Raw genomic sequence first — 22,823 nt, 5'->3', positions numbered from 1 at the left:
CAACACTACCGTACTCCCCCACACTACCGTAATACCCCACACTACCGTACTCCCCCACACTACCGTAATACCCCACACTACCGTCTCTCTAAGCTCCAGTGTAATATCCACACACTACATACACCTTAACCAAATACATTGAAACTCTCCACAATTCCTGACATTTAATCCTAGTAAAACAATTCCCAAAACAAATAATTTTGCACGCCCAATTTTTCAGTTTTTGATTTGTTAAAAAAGTTTGAAATATCCAATAAAATTGTGTCCCACTCGTTGTTGATTCTTCACAAAAAAAATACAGTTTTATATCTTTATGTTTGAAGCCTGAAATGTGGCAAAAGGTCGCAAAGTTCAAGGGGGCCGAATACTTTCGCAAGGCACTGTAACGATGGTAATTTTTGTTTCATCAGACCAGAGGACATTTCTCCAAAAAGTACGATCTTTGTCCCCATGTGCAGTTGCAAACCGTAGTCTGGCTTTTTTATGGTGGTTTTGGAGCAGTGGCTTCTTCTTTGCTGAGCGGCCTTTCAGGTTATGTCGATATAGGACTCGTTTTACTGGGATATAGATACTTTTGTACCAATTTCCTCCAGCATCTTCACAAGGTCCTTTGCTGTTGTTTTGGGATTGATTTGCACTTTTCGCACCAACGTACGTTCATCTCTAGGAGACAGAACGCGTCTCCTTCCTGAGTGGTATGACGGCTGCGTGGTCCCATGGTGTTTATACTTGCATACTATTGTTTATACAGATGAATGTGGTACCTTCAGGCATTTGGAAATTGCTCCCAAGGATGAACCAGACTTGTGGGGGTCTACAATTGTTTTTCTGAAGTCTTGGCTGATTTCTTTTGATTTTCCCATGATGTCAAGCAGAGGCACTGAGTTTGAAGGTAGGCCATCGTTTTAAAAGACCTGTTAACTAATATCATCACTTCTATTTAGTTGGAGAAATGTCTCTGCCTTCTACACTGTGCCTTGAAATCCCGTTACCAAAAACCCACATTCCTTTAAAGACAGACAACATCTCTTTCCATGACAGACTGACCAGGTGAAGGCTGTGATCCGTTAGACGTCTCTTGTTAAATCCACTTCAAAATCAGTGTATATGAAGAGGAAGAGACAGGTTAAAATCAGTGTAGATGAAGGGGAAGAGACAGGTTAAAATCAGTGTAGATGAAGAGGAAGAGACCGGTTAAAATCATTGTAGATGAAGAGGAAGAGACCGGTTAAAATCAGTGTAGATGAAGAGGAAGAGACCGGTTAAAATCAGTGTAGATGAAGAGGAGGAGACAGGTTAAAATCATTGTAGATGAAGGGGAAGAGACCGGTTAAAGAAGGATTTATAAGCCTTGACACATTTGGATTGTGTATGTGTACCATTCAGAGGGAGACTGTGGAATCACCCTACAGTCCTTCACTGTGGAATCACCCTACAGTCTTTTACTGTGGAATCACCCTACAGTCTTTTACTGTGGAATCACCCTACAGTCTTTTACTGTGGAATCACCCTACAGTCCTTTACTGTGGAATCACCCTACAGTCTTTTACTGTGGAATCACCCTACAGTCTTTTACTGTGGAATCACCCTACAGTCTTTTACTGTGGAATCACCCTACAGTCCTTTACTGTGGAATCACCCTACAGTCCTTTACTGTGGAATTACCCTACAGTCCTTTACTGTGGAATCACCCTACAGTCCTTTACTGTGGAATCACCCTACAGTCTTTTACTGTGGAATCACCCTACAGTCCTTTACTGTGGAATCACCCTACAGTCTTTTACTGTGGAATCACCCTACAGTCCTTTACTGTGGAATCACCCTACAGTCTTTTACTGTGGAATCACCCTACAGTCCTTTACTGTGGAATTACCCTATAGCGCTTTACTGTGGAATTACCCTATAGCCCTTTACCTGTGGAATTACCCTAGATTCCTTTACTGTGGAATTAAGCTACAGTCCTTTACTGTGGAATTAAGCTACAGTCCTTTACTGTGGAATTACCCTATAGTCCTCTACAAAACAGCCTTCTGACAAGAGCAGCCCTCAGCTCTTCCTCCAGGATATTACTTCCTAACCCACTTCAAAAAGACCATGGTGCACTTCCTCCTTTAGGGGCTGCTCGGAACCCTAACTACTACGGCGAAATAGCACAAGAGGATTCTCTTAAAACGAGGAGTGAGAAGGACAGCGCTTGCCAAAAGGAGGGAGAATAGAGGATATTGCATTTCAGTCAGAATATCCTGACAGCTGTACTGGTACGTGTTCTTCGCCAGGAGCAGATGTAGCGTTGTACTGTGTTATTCTGATGGGGGTTTGGGACAGGTCAACTAGCTAGCCCGTCTCCAGACAGGGTTGCAGAAGCCTCGCAGAATCAAACACTCAGCTCATCTGGACAAGAACGGAAGTCAGCAGAGAGGAGCTTATTCAAACTCCTCACACAGCTTTATTAAGACGATAAACTAGAACCAGCTGGGCACTGGCCTGAGAAAAGGTGCCTGAGAGAGTTGAGGGAGAGAGAGGTCCAACCCATACTGCTCCAGTCTTCTCCCTCAGCTCTAGTCCAACCCAGTCTTCTCCCTCAGCTCTAGTTCTGTGGTCCAACCCATTCTGCTCTCTGCTCTCAGCTCTAGCCCTGTGGTCCAACCCAGTCTGCTCTCAGTTCTAGTCCTGTGGTCCAACCCATTCTGCTCTCTGCTCTCAGCTCTAGCCCTGTGGTCCAACCCAGTCTGCTCTCAGTTCTAGTCCTGTGGTCCAACCCATTCTGCTCTCAGCTCTAGTTCTGTGGTCCAACCCAGTCTGCTCTCAGCTCTAGTCCTGTGGTCCAACCCAGTCTGCTCTCAACTCTAGTCCAACCCAGTCAGCTCTCAACTGTAGTCCTGTGGTCCAACCCAGTCTGCTCTCAACTCTAGTCCAACCCAGTCTGCTCTCAACTGTAGTCCTGTGGTCCAACCCATTCTGCTCCAGTCTGCTCGCTCAGCTCTAGTTCTGTGGTCCAACCGATTCTGCTCTCAGATCTAGTCCTGTGGTCCAACCCATTCTGCTCTCTCAGCTCTAGTTCTGTGGTCCAACCCATTCTGCTCTCTCAGCTCTAGTTCTGTGGTCCAACCCAGTCTGCTCTCTCAGCTCTAGTCCTGTGGTCCAACCCATTCTGCTCTCTCAGCTTTAGTTCTGTGGTCCAACCCATTCTGCTCTCAGCTCTAGTTCTGTGGTCCAACCCATTCTGCTCTCAGCTCTAATTCTGTGGTCCAACCCATTCTGCTCTCTCAGCTCTAGTTCTGTGATCCAACCCATTCTGCTCTCTCAGCTCTAGTTCTGTGGTCCAACCCATTCTGCTCTCAGCTCTAGACCTGTGGTCCAACCCATTCTGCTCTCAGCTCTAGTTCTGTGGTTCAACCCATTCTGCTCTCAGCTCTAGATAACACAGCCACAAGGAGGAACCAGAGCCTGCTGTGTTAAAGGGGTTCCCACTAGATAACACAGCCACAAGGAGGAACCAGAGCCTGCTGTGTTAAAGGGGTTCCCACTAGATAACACAGCCACAAGGAGGAACCAGAGCCTGCTGTGTTAAAGGGGTTCCCACTAGATAACACCTACAAGGTAGGTGACGAGCCTGCTGTGTTAAAGGGGTTCCCACTAGATAACACAGCCACAAGGAGGAACCAGAGCCTGCTGTGTTAAAGGGTTCCCACTAGATAACACAGCCACAAGGTCGAGCCTGCTGCCTACCTGTTCCTGGTTTTACATCACACTTCCTGTGAATGGTAGGACTGTCGCTCACCACCGCCAACACTTGGTCTGGAATGCAAATAGTTAGCCAGCGTGAGCTAGCTACCGAGCTAGCATACGAACTCTGTAGCACAGACTAGATCCTCCATATGACGTTGAGAAAAAAGTGCATTGTGGGTAGTTTAGAAAACTTCCGGATATAAGTTCATGTAATAACCCGAAAGCACAAATACGTTTGTACTTCTAGGTACCCAGATGGTGACTACAACTAAGTTACTAAGTCTCTGAGCACGCGGTTTCACCGGTGAGGAACAACTCCTGCTTCCTGCCATTACTCTCCAGACGGCTCTGCTGCGTGTGTGTTCCTGGAATCCAGTCTTAATCTGCCGCTTAAATAAACAGGAAAATATGTTTTCCAAAATATGGACGCGTGACGCAGGAACAGCAACTAATAATGAAGCCCAGCGTGCCTCGGGAGAATGATTACCATACTACTGCAGGACGATAAGATCTAGCATCAACAGCCTTCAACAAGCGGAGAGCTCATCCCGTCCACCTCCCCCCCCCAGACCTATCGTCCATCTCCCCCCAGACCTCCCGTCCACCTCCCCCCCAGACCTATCGTCCACCTCCCCGCCCAGACCTATCGTCCACCTCCCCGTCCACCTCCCCCCCCAGACCTATCGTCCACCTCCCCCCAGACCTCCCCGTCCACCTCCCCCCCAGACCTCCCCGTCCACCCCCCCCCCAGACCTCCCCGTCCACCCCCCCCCCAGACCTCCCGTCCACCTCCCCCCAGACCTCCCGTCCACCTCCCCCCAGACCCATCATCCACCTCCCCCCCAGACTCCCGTGTCCACCCCCCCCCCAGACTCCCGTGTCCACCCCCCCAGACCTTCCGTCCACCTCCCCCCCCCCAGACGTCCCGTCCACCTCCCCCCCCCAGACCTCCCGTCCACCTCCCAGCCCAGACCTCCCCGTCCACCTCCCCCCCCAGACCTATCGACCACCTCCCCCCAGACCTCCCCGTCCACCTCCCCCCCCAGACCTCCCCGTCCACCTCCCCCCCCAGACCTCCCGTCCACCTCCCCCCCAGACCCATCATCCACCTCCCCCCCAGACTCCCGTGTCCACCCCCCCAGACCTTCCGTCCACTTCCCTCCCAGACCTCCCCCCCAGACTCCCGTGTCAACCCCCCCAGACCTTCCGTCCACCTCCCCCCCAGACCTCCCGTCCACCTCCCCCCCAGACCTCCCGTCCACCTCCCCCCCAGACCCATCATCCACCGCCCCCCCCCCCAGACCTCTCCGTCCACCTCCCCCCAGACCTCCCACCTAGACCTCCCATCCACCTCCCGTCCAGACTCCCGTGTCCACCCCCCCCACCTCCCCCCAGACCTCCCCCCCCCACCCCACCCACCATCCATCTCTCCCCCCCAGACCCATCGTCCACCTCCCCCCCAGACCTCCCCGTCCACCTCCCCCCCCAGACACCTCCCGTCCACCTCCCCCCCCAGACACCTCCCGTCCACCTCCCCCCCAGACACCTCCCGTCCACCTCCCATCCAGACACCTCCCGTCCACCCCCCCCCCCAGACCTCCCGTCCCATCATGTGATCTCAAATGCCCTGAGACTCAGACCATTAAGTTCTCTCCATAGCTCTTAAATTCTCTAGAAGAGCTGTTGATTTCTCTCCATAGCTCTTAAATTCTCTAGAAGAGCTGTTGATTTCTCTCCATAACTCTTAAATTATCTAGAAGAGCTCTTGATTTCTCTCCATAACTCTTAAATTATCTAGAAGAGCTCTTGATTTCTCTCCATAACTCTTAAATTATCTAGAAGAGCTCTTGATTTCTCTCCATAGAGCTCCATAAACACTTGAGAAGTCAAAAGAGCCTTCCCTGTGAAAGAATGATGTGAGGGACTGGAGTCCTGACAGAGAGAACATGTCGTTCTGAGTAGGAAGTGAATTTGTTGACAGTGGCCCACAGACATTGACTCACATTCAAAACCACACAGTGGATTACTGGACCTTTAGAACGCCCAGAGAGACATTTCCCAAACCTGTTACCGCTGGTTAAATATTTACTGACTGACTCTCAGATACAACAGGGAGGGTTGTCTCCCGACCGACCGACCCTCAGACACAACAGGGAGGGTTGTCTCCTGACCGACCCTCAGATACAACAGGGGGGGTTGCCCCCTCTCTGGCGGAGGTTAGAGAGCACCTTTGCTCAGTTACCAGACAGGACAGAGACGGAGTCGTCAGTGGTACTACTCTGTGGGTCTACATCTAGAGCCACCCCAGTGGGCTTCAACTAGACCCACAGACGGGCCCATATGTGGGGTGGTGAGAGAACCCACCACCCACAGCCAGAGTGGCATGCCCATAGCTCAGAGGCCAGTCTCTCTCAATGACCTCTCAGTAATAATGTCATCTTCTATGGTTTCTGGCAGCGTGAGACGAGGTCCAGGCCTCAACGAACACAGACCTCCTACACCTTCAGATAAATCCCTTCTAAATGAGGAGCAGGGACACTCCAGCAGCCAGATACATCGATGGACTCCAAACGGGCCACCAAGCTTAGACACTGAAACCAGACTGACAGAACCAATCCAGAACGATACGGCCGGTAACATAATGAAACCAGACTGACAGGCCCAGTCCAGAACCACAACGACGGTGACATAATGAAACCAGACTGACAGGCCCAGTCCAGAACCACAACGATACGGCCGGTGACATAATGAAACCAGACTGACAGGCCCAGTCCAGAACCACAACGATACGGCAATTGAGACATAATGAAACCAGACTGACAGGCCCAGTCCAGAACCGCAACGATACGGCCAGGGAGACATAATGAAACCAGACTGACAGGCCCAGTCCAGAACCACAACGATACGGCCGGGGAGACAATGAAACCATACAGACAGGCCCAGTCCAGAACCACAACGATACGGCCAGGGAGACATAATGAAACCAGACTGACAGGCCCAGTCCAGAACCACAACGATACGGCCGGGGAGACAATGAAACCAGACTGACAGACCCAGTCCAGAATCACAACGATACGGCAAGGGAGACATAATGAAACCAAACTGACAGGCCCAGTCCAGAACCATAACGATACGACCGATGTCATAATGAAACCAGACAGACAGGCCCAGTCCAGAACCACAACGATACGGCCAGGGAGACATAACGAAAGCAGACTGACAGGCCCAGTCCAGAAAAACAACAATACGGCCAGGGAGACACAATGAAACCAGACTGACAGACCCAGTCCAGAACCGCAACGATACGGCCAGGGAGACATAATGAAACCAAACTGACAGGCCCAGTCCAGAACCGCAACGATACGGCCAGGGAGACATAATGAAACCAGACTGACAGGCCCAGTCCAGAACCGCAACGATACGGCCAGGGAGACATAATGAAACCAGACTGACAGGCCCAGTCCAGAACCGCAACGATACGGCCAGGGAGACATAATGAAACCAGACTGACAGGCCCAGTCCAGAACCACAACGATACGGCCGGGGAGACATAATGAAACCAGACTGACAGGCCCAGTCCAGAACCGCAACGATACGGCCAGGGAGACATAATGAAACCAGACTGACAGGCCCAGTCCAGAACCACAACGATACGGCAATTGAGACATAATGAAACCAGACTGACAGGCCCAGTCCAGAACGATACGGCCAGGGAGACATAATGAAACCAAACTGACAGGCCCAGTCCAGAACCACAACGACGGTGTCATAATGAAAGCACCAACATGGCCGTATCAAACAGGAGAGATACCAGTGTAAATTGATGTCGTGTCTGTCACGATAGTCCAGGGTTATGGACCAGCAGCCCCAGCCAGGCTCAGCAACACTAAACCCTCAGAACAAACAGCAGACCACAGTCGTAACCTAACTGGAGAGAGCAAAGTGGCCACATTCTGATCATGCTCTGGTCAATTCAGCCCTTCTGCACATTCCTGTGCTGCTGTAGGGAAAGGAGTGGCACGTGGCCAGGGTATTAGTGGGAAGTGGGGACAGACCGGACAGGCAGGCTTGGGCATTAGGGCTTTAGTGGGGACAGACAGGCCAGGGCATTAGGGTTTTAGTGGGGACAGACAGGCCTGGGCATTAGGGCTTTAGTGGGGACAGACAGGACAGCCAGGCCTGGGCATTAGGGCTTTAGTGGGGATAGACAGGCCAAGGCATTAGGGCTTTAGTAGGGACAGACAGGACAGCCAGGCCTGGGCATTAGGGTTTTAGTGGGGACAGACAGGCCTGGGCATTAGGGCTTTAGTGGGGACAGACAGGACAGGGCATTAGGGCTTTAGTGGGGACAGACAGGACAGCCAGGCCTGGGCATTAGGGCTTTAGTGGGGATAGACAGGCCAGGGCATTAGGGCTTTAGTGGGGACAGACAGGACAGCTAGGCCTGGGCATTAGGGTTTTAGTGGGGACAGACAGGCCAGGGCATTAGGGTTTTAGTGGGGACAGACAGACCTGGGCATTAGGGTTTTAGTGGGGACAGACAGGCCTGGGCATTAGGGTTTTAGTGGGGACAGACAGGCCTGGGCATTAGGGTTTTAGTGGGGACAGACAGGCCTGGGCATTAGGGTTTTAGTGGGGACAGACAGGCCTGGGCATTAGGGTTTTAGTGGGGACAGCCAGGCCTGGGCATTAGGGTTTTAGTGGGGACAGCCAGGCCTGGGCATTAGGGTTTTAGTGGGGACAGCCAGGCCTGGGCATTAGGGTTTTAGTGGGGACAGCCAGGCCTGGGCATTAGGGTTTTAGTGGGGACAGACAGGCCAGGGCATTAGGGTTTTAGTGGGGACAGACAGGCCAGGGCATTAGGGTTTTAGTGGGGACAGACAGGCCTGGGCATTAGGGTTTTAGTGGGGACAGACAGGCCTGGGCATTAGGGTTTTAGTGGGGACAGACAGGCCAGGGCATTAGGGTTTTAGTGGGGACAGACAGGCCTGGGCATTAGGGTTTTAGTGGGGACAGGCAGGCCTGGGCATTAGGGTTTTAGTGGGGACAGACAGGCCTGGGCATTAGGGTTTTAGTGGGGACAGACAGGCCTGTTTGGGATAGGGGGCAGCATTTCCACGTTCGGATGAAAAGCGTGCCTAGAGTAAACTGCCTAAGGCTTCCACTAGATGCCAACAGTCTTTAGAACCTTGTTTCAGGCTTCTACTGTGAAGGGGGAGAGAATAATAGCTGTTTGACTAAGGTGTCTGGCAGAAGGCCACGTGCATGTCACGTGCTGGTCACGTGCATGGCCGAGAGAGCGACCTGCGTTCCACTGCATTTATAAAGACAAAGGAATTGTCCGGTTGAAACATTATTGAAGATTTATGATAAAAACATCCTAAAGATGGATTCTATACATCGTTTGACATGTTTCTACAAACTGTAATATTTCTTTTTGGACTTTGAACTGTCGCCTCGACTTTGAAGTTTGGATTTGTGAACTAAACGTGCTAACAAAAGGAGGTATTTGGACATAAATTTACTTTATTGAACAAAACAAACATTTATTGTGTAACTGGGATTCCTGGGAGTGCATTCTGATGAAGATCATCAAAGGTAAGTGAATATTTATAACGCTATTTCAGACTTTTACTGACTCCACAACATGGCGGGAATCTGTATGGCTTGTTTTTGTGTCTGAGCGCTGTACTCAGATTATTGCATGGTGTGCTTTTTCCATAAAGCTTTCTTGAAATCTGACACAGCGGTTGCATTAAGGAGAAGTATATCTTTAATTCTTTGCACATAACTTGTTAATGAAAGATACATTTATGATGAGTATTTCTGTAAATTAATGTGGCTCTCTGCAAATTCGCCAGGATGTTTTCGAGGCACAACATTACTGAACATAACGCACCAATGTAAACTGAGATTTTTGGATATGAACTTTATCGAACAAAACACACATGTATTGTGTTACATGAAGTCCTATGAGTATCATCTGATGAAGATCAAAGGTTAGTGATTAATTTTCTCTATTTCTGCTTTTTGTGACTCCTCTCTTTGGCTGGAAAAAAATGGCTGTATGTGTTTTTGTGACTAGGCTCTGACCTAACATAATCATATGGTGTGTTTTCACTGTAAAGCCTTTTTACAAAAATCAGACACGATGGGTAGATTAACAAGAAGTTAAGATTTAATTTAAATATTTCAAAAAAATATTTTTCAATTTCACGCTCTGCCTTTTCAGCGGATGTTGTCGAGCCTAGCCGTAAGATAACAGTAGACTGACTGATGTGGTCTAGGGATGGAGTTGATCAGTCCCTCTCAGCTCCACTACTCACTGACCAATCTTGAAGCAAGGCCAGCTACCAGGCGCTCCGGGTTAACCCAGCTACCAGGCGCTCCGGGTTAGCCCAGCTACCAGGCGCTCCGGGTTAGCCCAGCTACCAGGCGCTCCGGGTTAGCCCAGCTACCAGGCGCTCCGGGTTAGCCCAGCTACCAGGCGCTCCGGGTTAGCCCAGCTACCAGGCGCTCCGAGTTAACCCAGCTACCAGGCGCTCCGAGTTAACCCAGCTACCAGGCGCTCCGGGTTAACCCAGCTACCAGGCGCTCCGGGTTAACCCAGCTACCAGGCGCTCCGGGTTAGCCTTGCACATCTACCTACATGTACATATTACCTCAACTAAACGGTGCCCCCACACATTGACTCTGTACCGGTGCCCCCTGTATATAGCCTCCACATTGACACATTGACCGTAATACCCTGTATATAGTCTCACTATTGTTATTTTACTGCTGCTCTGTAATTACTTGTTACTTTTAATTCTTATCTGTATTTTTTTTAAACGGCATTGTTGGTTAGGGGCTCATAAGTAAGCATTTCATTGTAAGGTGTTATATTCGGCACATGAGACTAATAACATTTGATTAGATCTGGGGTCTCAGCAATCAGTTGAAAAACTGAAATACAGTGCATTCGGAAAGCACCTTTGGCAGCGATTACAGAATCGAGTCTTCTTGGGTATGACGCTATAAGCTCGGCACACCTGTATTTGGGGAGTTTCTTCCATTCTTCTCTGCAGATCCTCAAGCTCTGTCAGGTTGGATGGAGAGAATCGCTGCACAGCTATTTTTCAGGTCTCTCCAGAGATATTCGATAGGGTTCAAATCCGGGCTCTGGCTGGGCCACTTAATGACATTCAGAGATTTGTCCCGAAGCCACTCCTGTGTTGTCTTGGCAGCGTGCTTCGGGTTATTGTCCTGTTAGAAGGTGAACCTTTGACCCAGCTGGAGGTCCTGGACGCTCTGGAGCAGGTTTTCATCAAGGATCTCTCTGCTCTGTTGATCTTTGCCTCAATCCTGACTAGTCTCCCAGTCCCTGCCGCTGAAAAACCTCCCCACAGCATGATGCTACCACCATGCTTCATCGTAGGGTTGGTGCCAGGTTTCCTCCAGACGTGACGCTTGGCATTCAGGCCAAAGAGTTCAATCTTGGTTTCATCAGATAATCTTGTTTCTCATGGTCAGAGTCCTTTAGGTGCCTTTTGGCAAACTCCAAACAGGCTGTCATGTGCCTTTTACTGAAAAGTGGCTTCCGTCTGGCCTCTCTACCATAAAGGCCTGATTGGTGGAGTGCTGCAGAGATGGTTGTCCTTCTGGAAGGTTCTCCCATCTCCACAGAGGAACTCTGGAACTCTTCTCCCTCTATTGCTTAGTTTGTCCAGGCGGCCAGCTCTAGGAAGTCTTGGTGGTTCCAAACTCCTTCCATTTAAGAATGGAGGCCATTTTGTTCTTGGGGACCTTCAATGCTGCAGAAATGTTTTGGTACCCTTCCCCAAGATCTGTGCCTCGACACAATCCTGTCTCGGAGCTCTACGGACAATTCCTTTGACCTCATGGCTTGGTTTTTACTCTGACAAGCACTGTCAACTGTGGGGCCTTTATATAGACAGGTGTGTGCCTTTCCAAATCATGTCCAATCCATTGAATTTACCACAGGTGGACTCCATTCAAGTAGTAGAAACATCTCAAGGATGATCAATGGAAAACAGGATGCACCGGAGCTCAATTGAGTCTCATAGCAAAGGGTCTGAAAACTTATCTAAATAAGGTACTTCGGTTTATGTTTTATACGTTAGCAAAAATGTCTTAACCTGTTTTTGCTTTGTCATTATGGGGTATTGTGATGTCATTATGGGGTATTGTGATGTCATTATGGGGTATTGTGATGTAAATGGATGAGTTTTTAAATTTTATTTAATCCATTTTAGAATAAGGCTGTAACATAACAAAATGTGGAAAAGGGGGAGGGGTCTGAATACTTTCTGAACGGACTGTATTATCAACTGCCAAGTAGTCTATCGCATGTTACGTGCCGTATAACTCAGATAGTATCTGAGTTATACTGTACAGTCAGACAGTATCTGACTGTCTGACTGTACAGTATAACTCACATACTATCTGACTGTATTATCAGAATTACTGAAGGACGTGGACACCTGCCAAGTAGTCTATAGCTTGTTACGTACAGTATAACTCAGATACTATCTGACTGTACCGTATAACTCAGATACTATCTGACTGTCTGACTGTACAGTATAACTCAGATACTATCTGACTGTACAGTATAACTCAGATACTAATCGGACTGTCTGACTGTCTGACTGTACAGTATAACTCACATACTGTCTGACTGTCTGACTGTACAGTATAACTCAGATACTATCTGACTGTCTGACTGTACAGTATAACTCACATACTGTCTGACTGTACAGTATAACTCAGATACTAATCGGACTGTACAGGGTTATAGCGTCAGTATAATGGGCTAATAGCATGGTCTTATTTGGAGTGTTGTGTGATATATATACACACACACATTACTGCCCACTACATGTACAATACAAACATATGTGCAGCAAAGACAAACGAAAACATCACATCCATTGTTCTGTTGTTAAAGCCACTATGACAGACAACAGAACAGGAATGTTTCCAACCCCAACAAAGACAGTCCCTCTCCTCTCCTCCCCTCCCCTCCTCTCCTCTCCTCCCCTCCCCTCCTCTCCTCTCCTCTCCCCTCCCCCCCTCTCCTCTCCCCTCCCCCCTCCCCTCCCCTCCCCTCCTCTCCTCTCCTCTCCTCTCCCCTCCCCTCCTCTCCTCTCCTCTCCTCTCCTCTCCCCTCCTCTCCCCTCCCCTCCCCGGCTGTAAAGGAGAGGAAATGAGGTAAGCACCCAGGCATCCCTGGCCCTGGTCCGCTGGGGAAGAATGTAAGAGGGGGAGAAACAGAGGGATGAGGAGAGGAACGAGGGAGGGAGAGGTAAACTTGACTGATCCCGCAAAGAAACGCTCCTCCCGCAAAGAAACGCAACTTCCGTAAAGTCAGGGACAGCCAGAGACGCAAGATAAACACACAGCTAACAGCTCCTATAAATTGTGTCATGCAGATCAGGCCAGGGGGAACCCCCCAACTACTCAACCCCACCCAAGCTGTTAAAAATAACCCTCAGTAAAAGACAGATAAGTCAATGTGGGAAAAGTAAACCCCCCCCCCCAAAAAAAAATACAGACCAGCAGCTCAAATGCCCACACACTGAGAACTCATCACATCACAGACAGTAGGCCTCATCACATCACAGACAGTAGGCCTCATCACATCACAGACAGTAGGCCTCATCACATCACAGACAGTAGGCCTCATCATATCACAGACAGTAGGCCTCATCTTTACACTGAGGCACATTTGAGCAGGCGTACGTTGACGTGCCAAGGCCTTTAGGTCATCGCTTGCAGATGACACCTGATCCAGAGGATCTGTAAGGCCGGAGGAAGAGAGCCTTCAGAAGTACCACAAGTTGGACAGCAGAGTGAAGGAAAAGCAGCCAACAAGTGCTCAGCATATGTGGGAACTCCTTCAAGACTGTTGGAAAAGCATTCCAGGTGAAGCTGGTTGAGAGAATGCCAAGAATGTGCAAAGCTGTCATCAAGGCAAAGGGTGGCTACTTTGAAGAATATAACATATATTTTGATTTGTTACACACTTTTTTGGTTACTACATGATTCCATATGTGTTATTTCATAGTTTTGATGTCTTCATTATTATTCTACAATGTAGAAAATAGTAAAAATAAAGAAAAACCCTTGAATGAGTAGGTGTCCATAACTATAAAAAATAAAAATCCGATTTTTGGCCTATATCACCCAGCCCTAGATTAGGTTATGTTTGGCCCAGACTATATCACCCAGCCCTAGATTAGGTTCTGTTTGGCCCAGACTATATCACCCAGCCCTAGATTAGGTTCTGTTAGGCCCAGGCTATATCACCCAGCCCTAGATTAGGTTCTGTTTGACCCAGGCTATATCACCCAGCCCTAGATTAGGTTCTGTTTGGCCCAGGCTATATCACCCAGCCCTAGATTAGGTTCTGTTTGGCCCAGGCTATATCAACCAGCCCTAGATTAGGTTCTGTTTGGCCCAGGCTATATCACCCAGCCCTAGATTAGGTTCTGTTTGGCCCAGACTATAACACCCAGCCCTAGATTAGGTTCTGTTTGGCCCAGGCTATATCACCCAGCCCTAGATTAGGTTCTGTTTGGCCCAGGCTATATCAACCAGCCCTAGATTAGGTTCTGTTTGGCCCAGGCTATATCACCCAGCCCTAGATTAGGTTCTGTTTGGCCCAGACTATATCACCCAGCCCTAGATTAGGTTCTGTTTGGCCCAGACTATATCACCCAGCCCTAGATTAGGTTCTGTTTGGCCCAGACTATATCACCCAGCCCTAGATTAGGTTCTGTTTGGCCCAGACTATATCACCCAGCCCTAGATTAGGTTCTGTTTGGCCCAGACTATATCACCCAGCCCTAGATTAGGTTCTGTTCCCCTGTTTGGTCCAGTCCTGGAAAAGAGACCTTAAACCCTGCCAGAACTATCTTCAACCCTCGTCTCTCTGCCAGTTGTTAAATAGCTCAAAATAGGCTCAATGTTGTTGCTTCTGTAGTGAGAGAGCCACAATATGGAGGTAATATGGTCCTCTGTAAACAGCAGTCTGAATCCCCATCATTACCATGCCTGTTCAGGAATATCTCTGCCTTACATTTTCAAGGTGGCCCAAAGTTACAGATTTAAAAAGGAGAGCACTTCTCGGGCCAACTTGGACTCTATAATAAGATTTGGTAATATTTCCCAGACACCACCGCTCTCATCCTGCTCTCAGCAGACACACAGCTGTACCCAGATAGCTGCTTGGATCGCTCACTTTACGGTTCAGTGGAACACCCACCTTGAAATCCACTACAAACAATCTGTCAACAACGATATATTAGCCTGGGAAACAGAGTACTGCACTGTGAGGTCCACGGTTTAGGTTAGGACGAGACAACGATACATTAGCCTGGGAAACAGAGTACTGCACTGTGAGGTCCACGGTTTAGGTTAGGACGAGACAACGATACATTAGCCTGGGAAACAGAGTACTGCACTGTGAGGTCCACGGTTTAGGTTAGGACGAGACAACGATACATTAGCCTGGGAAACAGAGTACTGCACTGTGAGGTCCACGGTTTAGGTTAGGACGAGACAACGATACATTAGCCTGGGAAACAGAGCACTGCACTGTGAGGTCCACGGTTTAGGTTAGGACAAGGGCTGGAGTAAATCAAGTAGGGAAATAAAAGTTAACAGGAAATTGAATTTCAAATGATTTCCTGAATTGTATTCAAATGAAATGGGACTAGGGTTGAGAAACAGAGTGGATGAAGCCAGGCTTGTGTCTCAGAGTAACATTGTGTTCTGCGGGGCAGTAATATAGCGGAATCAGAACGTGGAAACCACTAGGTAATACACAGATCTCTGCTCAACATAGAACCACAAGGTTATCGGTCTCTCTGGTAGAGCCTCTGGTAGAGCCGAACAGAACAATGTGGACTACAAAATACAAAGTTGGCAGTGTGTCTTTGCCAAGCAACGTATAAAAAGGATGGTTTAAATGAAAACTGAGATGATTATTCGCATTAACATATAAATCCAGTAGGCTAGAGGCCTCTTTCACAATCTATAACTGATTCCAGAGGTCGACCCAAAACAACGCCGTCGAAAGAGAGGGTGCCGGAGCGGTCTTCTAGTGAGGCTTTGGAGGCATGCACACCACCCACCGCTTCCCAGTATATTACTCGCTATTGTCCAGTCGCTAGTTTTAAAAAAGTAAACGAAATTAGGACAAGAGTTGCTTTCCAAAGACATATCCTGAATTGTAACATACTCTCTTTCACGGAGACGTGGCTAGCTGGGGACATGCTGTCGGAGTCTGTACAGCCAACGGGGTTTTCAGTGCATCGCGCCGACAGGAACAAACAGCTCTCTGGTAAGAAGAAGGGGGTGTATGTTTTATGATTAACGACTCATGGGGTAATTGTAACAACATACAAGAACTCCAGTCATTTTTGTTCACCTAACCTAGAATTCCTCACAATAAAATGCAGACTGTATCATCTCCCAAGAGAACTGTCCTCGGTTATAGTTACAGCCGTGTGTATACACTGGACTCTATGCAAACAGGAAACCATATATCCCGAGGCTGTATTTATTGTAGCTGGGGATTTTAACAAAGCTAATTTGAGAACAAGGCTTCCTAAATTCTATCAGCATATCGATCGCAGTACATTAGCGAGTAACACGCTCGACCACTGCTACTCTAACTTCCGCGGCGCATACAACGCCCTTCTCCCGCCCTCCTTTTGGCAAATCTGACCATGACTCCATCTTGTTGCTCTCCTCCTATAGGCAGAAACTAAAAACAGGATGCGGCCGTGCTTAGGTCTACCCAACGATGGTCTGACCAAATCGGATTCCGCGCGTCAAGATTGTTTTGATCACGTGGACTGGGATATGTTCCGGGTGGCCTCAGACAATAAGATCGATGTATACGCTGACTCGGTGAGTGAGTTTATAAGGAAGTGTATAGGAGACATTGTACCCACTGTGACTTAAAACCTTCGCTAACCAGAAACTGTGGATTGATGGCAGCATTCACGCACAACTGGAGAGCACGTACCACCGCATTTAATCATGGCAAGGCGACTGTAAACATGGCCGACTACAAACAGCGTAGTTATTCCCTCCGTAAGGCAATCGAACAAGCAAAACGTCAGTCTGGAGAAAGTAAAGTCACAATTACAGGCCACATCTCCGTGCCGGGGAGGGGAGGGACCTCTACTACAGACCACGTCACCGTGCCGGGGTGGGAAGGGACCTCTCTACTACAGACCACGTCACCGTGCCCTCTACTACAGACCACGTCACCGTGCCGGGGAGGGACCTCTACTACAGACCGCGTCACCGGGCCGGGGAGGGGAGTGACCTCTACTACAGACCACGTCACCGTGCCCTCTACTACAGACCGCGTCACCGTGCCGGGGAGGGACCTCTCTACTACAGACCGCGTCACCGGGGAGGGGAGGGACCTCTACTACAGACCGCGTCACCGGGGAGGGGAGGGGAGGGACCTCTACTACAGACCGCGTCACCGGGACGGGGAGGGGAGGGACCTCTACTACAGACCGCGTCACCGGGCCGGGACCTCTACTACAGACCGCGTCACCGGGCCGGGGAGGGGAGGGACCTCTACTACAGACCGCGTCACCGGGCCGGGGAGGGGAGGGACCTCTACTACAGACCGCGTCACCGGGCCGGGGAGGGGAGGGACCTCTACTACAGACCGCGTCACCGGGCCGGGGAGGGGAGGGACCTCTACTACAGACCGCGTCACCGGGCCGGGGAGGGGAGGGACCTCTACTACAGACCGCGTCACCGGGCCGGGGAGGGACCTCTACTACAGACCGCGTCACCGGGCCGGGGAGGGACCTCTACTACAGACCGCGTCACCGTGCCGGGTGGGGGGAGGGACCTCTACTACAGACCGCGTCACCGGGCCGGGGAGGGACCTCTACTACAGACCGCGTCACCGTGCCGGGTGGGGGGAGGGACCTCTACTACAGACCGCGTCACCGGGCCGGGGAGGGACCTCTACTACAGACCGCGTCACCGGGCCGGGGAGGGGAGGAACTTCTACTACAGACCAGGACCTCGTGCTGAGAGAGTGGACTTAAGCTATGCAATATGAGAAGGGTAGTAATATTTGGGTGAATGTAGTGGCTTCAATTCAATTCAAATCATTTCATTCTCTTTCCTTCATTTGTTCTTTTGACAGGATGCCATCTCTGCCCCCTTGAAAAGCTAGACCAGCTGGCCTTTCAAAACAACAACCGATTCATTCTAATTTAGCTCCAGTGCCACCAGCCTAAGTCAGCCAGCCAGCCAGCCAACCACCGGTCATTCAGCCAGCCAGCCCCTCACAGGACAACTTTTCAGCTGCCAAACTAACACATGGTGGATGTTTTCATCCACAGCCCAAGGGAAGCAGGCAGGGCAGGCCGACCCTGAACCACACTGACAGGCAGGGACGAGGGTCGGGGCAGGCCACGTTATCACCTGGTACTCCCTGTATATAGCCACGTTATCACCTGGTACTCCCTGTATATAGCCACGTTATCACCTGGTACTCCCTGTATATAGCCACGTTATCACCTGGTACTCCCTGTATATAGCCACGTTATCACCTGGTACTCCCTGTATATAGCCACGTTATCACCTGGTACTCCCTGTATATAGCCACGTTATCACCTGGTACTCCCTGTATATAGCCACGTTATCACCTGGTACTCCCTGTATATAGCCACGTTATCACCTGGTACTCCCTGTATATAGCCACGTTATCACCTGGTACTCCCTGTATATAGCCACGTTATCACCTGGTACTCCCTGTATATAGCCACGTTATCACCTGGTACTCCCTGTATATAGCCACGTTATCACCTGGTACTCCCTGTATATAGCCACGTTATCACCTGGTACTCCCTGTATATAGCCACGTTATCACCTGGTACTCCCTGTATATAGCCACGTTATCACCTGGTACTCCCTGTATATAGCCACGTTACTACCTGGTACTCCCTGTATATAACCACGTTATTACCTGGTACTTCCTGTATATAGCCACGTTATTACCTGGTACTCCCTGTATATAGCCATGTTATTACCTGGTACTCCCTGTATATAGCCATGTTATTACCTGGTACTTCCTGTATATAGCCATGTTATTTATATTCGTTATTCACGGTGTCACTATTTCCATTTTCTCTTGATGGAAATGGACCCGTAAGCATTTCACTGAGTCCCCACCTGTTGTTTACACCTGTTGTTTACAGGTGAAGCATGTGAAAAATACAATGGGAGTTGATTAGAAATAGCAGCCCTGTAACCAGGCAGGCAGTGCTGTGCCTGGACACATTTAGAGCGGTTTAACGGCAGACAGATAAACTAGCAGCAGCTTGGCCCCTAGCAGGCCTATATAAAGAACCTGTTTAATCTCAACACATCCCGGTTAGGATTTTACACACTGGGCCTCTGATGCCCTGCCCTGCCCTCTGATGCCCTGCCCTGCCCTCTGACGCCCCCGCCCTGCCCTCTGACGCCCACGCCCTGCCCTCTGACGCCCACGCCCTGCCCTCTGACGCCCACGCCCTGCTGCCTCTGACGCCCACGCCCTGCTGCCTCTGACGCCCACGCCCTGCCCTCTGACGCCCACGCCCTGCCCTCTGACGCCCACGCCCTGCCCTCTGACGCCCACGCCCTGCCCTCCGACGCCCACGCCCTCCGACGCCCACGCCCTCCGACGCCCACGCCCTGCCCTCTGACGCCCACGCCCTGCGACAATTAATTGCCTACCGTCTGTCTGTAAGCTGTTAGTGTCTTAATAACCGTTCCACAGGTGCATGTTCATTAATTGTTTATGGTTCATTGAACAAGCATGGGAAACAGTGTTATAACCCTTTACAATGACGATCTGTGAAGTTATTTGGATTTTTACGAATTATCTTTGAAAGACAGGGTCCTGAAAAAAAGGACGTTTTAAAAAAAAATTTTTAGCCGAGTTTACTTTTGAAGCTCATCTCCTGAAGAACCTCCCCCTTTCCTTCTGTCACCACACTACCGAGGCTGTGGGACAGCCAAGAAGTCATCATGTAGTGGAACAGGCTCGAACCCTCAGCCTTCTGGTCCCAAGCCCAGCGAGCCAGCAACTGTGCCACAACAACAACAAAAAAAACACATTTATAAAGAGAGAGTGGATATCCACATTTATAAACCTGGGTTGTTACACAACTCCCTCCTTTCACAAGGACAGTTTTACAGCGCCTCTTAAGGGATCTCCACAGTGATTTCACAATCTGCGCAAATCGGCACTACGGAGCGCCATTCGCTTCGCGTTCCAAAAATTCTGTCACACAAAAGTACATAGGCAGGTGGGCGGCGCCCGTACCGATCGCTTCATAACCACATAACCACACCCCTTCAAATTAGTAGAGTCGGCTATTTGGCCTTACTGAAGAGCTCAATGACTTTCAACGTGCCCCCTTCCCAATAAGACACAGGGTGCCACCTTCCCAATAAGACACAGGGTGCCACCTTCCCAATAAGACACAGGGTGCCACCTTCCCAATAAGACACAGGGTGCCACCTTCCCAATAAGACACAGGGTGCCACCTTCCCAATAAGACACAGGGTGCCACCTTCCCAATAAGACACAGGGTGCCACCTTCCCAATAAGACAGTTCATCACATTTCTGCGCCGGTCAACTGCAAGCGCTGTTATTCTGAACGTGGAAAAAGTCTACGAGCAACAACGGCTCAACCGCAGGGTGGTCGGCCACACAAGCTCACAGAACGGGACCGCAGTAGGCCACACAAGATCACAGAACGGGACCGCAGAGTGGTAGGCCACACAAGCTCACAGAACGGGACTGCAGAGTAGTAGGCCACACAAGATCACAGAACGGGGCAGGAGAATGGTAGGACACACAAGCTCACAGAACGGGACAGGAGAGTGGTAGGCCACACAAGCTCACAGAACGGGACCGCAGAGTGGTAGGCCACACAAGCTCACAGAACGGGACCGCAGGGTGGTAGGCCACACAAGCTCACAGAACGGGACCGCAGGGTGGTAGGACACACAAGCTCACAGAACGGGACCGCAGGGTGGTAGGCCACACAAGCTCACAGAACGGGACCGCAGAGTGGTAGGCCACACAAGCTCACAGAACGGGACCGCAGAGTGCGGAAGCCTGTAAAGTGTGTCCTCAGTTGCAATATTCCCTACAGAGTTCCAAACTGTCTCAGGAAGCAAAGTCGGGACAATAACTATTTGTCGGGAGCTTCAGTGAAATGGTTTCCATGGCGAAGCAACTTAAGATCATCATGACGCCAAGCGTCGGCTGGATTGGTGTAAAACTCACCGTCATTGGACTCTGGAGAAGTGAAAAAGCGTTCTCTGGAGCGATGAATCACGCTTCACCATCTGGCAGTCCAACGAACAAATCAGGGTTTGGTGGATGCCAGTAGAACGCTACCTGCCCCAATGCATAGTGCCAACTGTAAAGTTTGGTGGAGGTGGAATAATGGTCTGGGGCTGTTTTTCATGGTTTGGGCCCCTTAGTTCCAGTGAAGGGAAATCTTAACGCTACAGCATAAAATGACATTCTAGACAATTCTGTGCTTCCAACTTTGTGGCAACAGTTTGGGGAAGGCCCTTTCCTGTTTCAGCATGACAATGCCCCCGTGCTCAAAGCGAGGTCCATACAGAAATGGTTTGTGGAGAACCGTGTGGAAGAACTTGACTGGCCTGCACAGAGCCCTGACCTCAACCCCATCCAACACCTTTGGGATGAATTGTAACGCAGACTGCGAGCCAGGAGGCCTAATCGCCCAACATCAGTGCCCAACCTCACTAATGCTCTTGTGGCTTAATGGAAACAAGTCCCTGCAGCCCACAGCAATGTTCCAACATCTAGTGGAAAGCAACTCCAAATGAATGCCCATGATTTTGAAATATGATGTTCGACGAGCAGGTGTCCACATACTTTTGGCTATGTAGTTTACTTAGCATCTATGAATGGGTTAGATCCCACCCACATGAGGGCTAAAGAGAGCATAGCGGAATACAAGTACTAGTTAAAACATACTGTTACAGGGACGCGCTCACCGGCCCAAAAAAAACACACGGTAGTTAGTTGATGCAACCGTCCGTTCACGTCCGACACCGAAGTAATGAAACAGGCAGGTTTGTGAGGCTCGAACCCTCAACCTTCTGGTCCTGAGCCCAGCGCGTCATCAACAGTACCACAAAAAAACATACCGGCACATAAAGTCGATACAATTACAACAATTATTACCTGGGCGCTGGACACTGTTTCTCCCAAATAAAAATTCCAGATAGCACAGAAAAATATTTAGGAGCATATGTCCCCTCAAAATGGTAGCACAGTAGAGTCATGTCAATAGCTTGTTGGATAACAATTTAAATCCACCGTCTGACCAAACAAACATGGATATAACTAACCCCAATTAAGATACAAATAGGGTATTGATTGTGTTACATATCTGTAAAATGAAAACAGTGTCGCTACAAGAGGCAGACAGAGAAGAATCGGCCAGATGGATGTTTAGCTAGCTAGCTAGCTAACAACTGTATGGACTGTTCAGAAAGGAAAGACAGGAAAAATCACCTTCAAGTGTTGTTAACGTACCGTTTAATAACTGTAATGCCGTCTGTCCTGGTCAAATGTCAACAAAACATTATTTCTCTTCAACATGCCCACCCCCTCGAGAAATCCTTCTTTAATTTACTTTTCCGTCGCGTCCCACCTTCTTCCGTTCTGAGCTGATCAAAAGACTGGTCGAGTTCTCGTCCAAACAGAAAGTTCACACATTCTCGCGAGATCTCGACCAAGTCATCGTAAGTCTGGAGTTTGGCTCAACTTTCATATGAAAAATAAGTAATACCCTTACATCAATCATGAAAAGTCCCATAGAGAGCAAACTTTGAAATAGTCATGGTCCTTTTTAAATACATACAGTGATACTTTAATTTACACAGAACGATCATCAAGAACTACTGTCCTTTCATTGCACCTACCATCATGATTTACATTATTCACATGCTTCTCATAACTGTCAAGAGTTGAGAGATGCTTTCGGGAAAACTTTCAGGCTTCAAG

General features: G+C 49.4%; 1 protein-coding gene across 2 annotated transcripts in view; it reads right to left on the bottom strand.

Annotated features, from left to right (window-relative positions):
* The window catches only part of LOC110525147 (E3 ubiquitin-protein ligase RNF19A), a 64,513-nt gene extending 41,991 nt beyond the window's left edge, over positions 1–22,522 (bottom strand). Inside the window, exon 1 of one of the 2 annotated variants that reach the window (XM_090219382.1) lies at positions 22,353–22,522. The gene's annotated coding sequence lies outside the window, so the exon portion shown is untranslated. Of the gene's footprint in view, positions 1–22,331 lie in introns of both variants that reach the window. The other variant, XM_090219389.1, reaches the window with a different exon arrangement.
* Between the last annotated feature and the right edge of the window lie 301 nt (positions 22,523–22,823).

This window comes from Oncorhynchus mykiss, chromosome 3 (assembly GCF_057628025.1).
Source record: "Oncorhynchus mykiss isolate SJ-2025 chromosome 3, ASM5762802v1, whole genome shotgun sequence".
In the NCBI taxonomy this organism is placed as follows: Eukaryota; Metazoa; Chordata; class Actinopteri; order Salmoniformes; family Salmonidae; genus Oncorhynchus; species Oncorhynchus mykiss.
The sequence above is the reverse complement of the archived record's forward strand: the minus strand, read 5'-3'. Positions and strand labels throughout refer to the sequence as shown.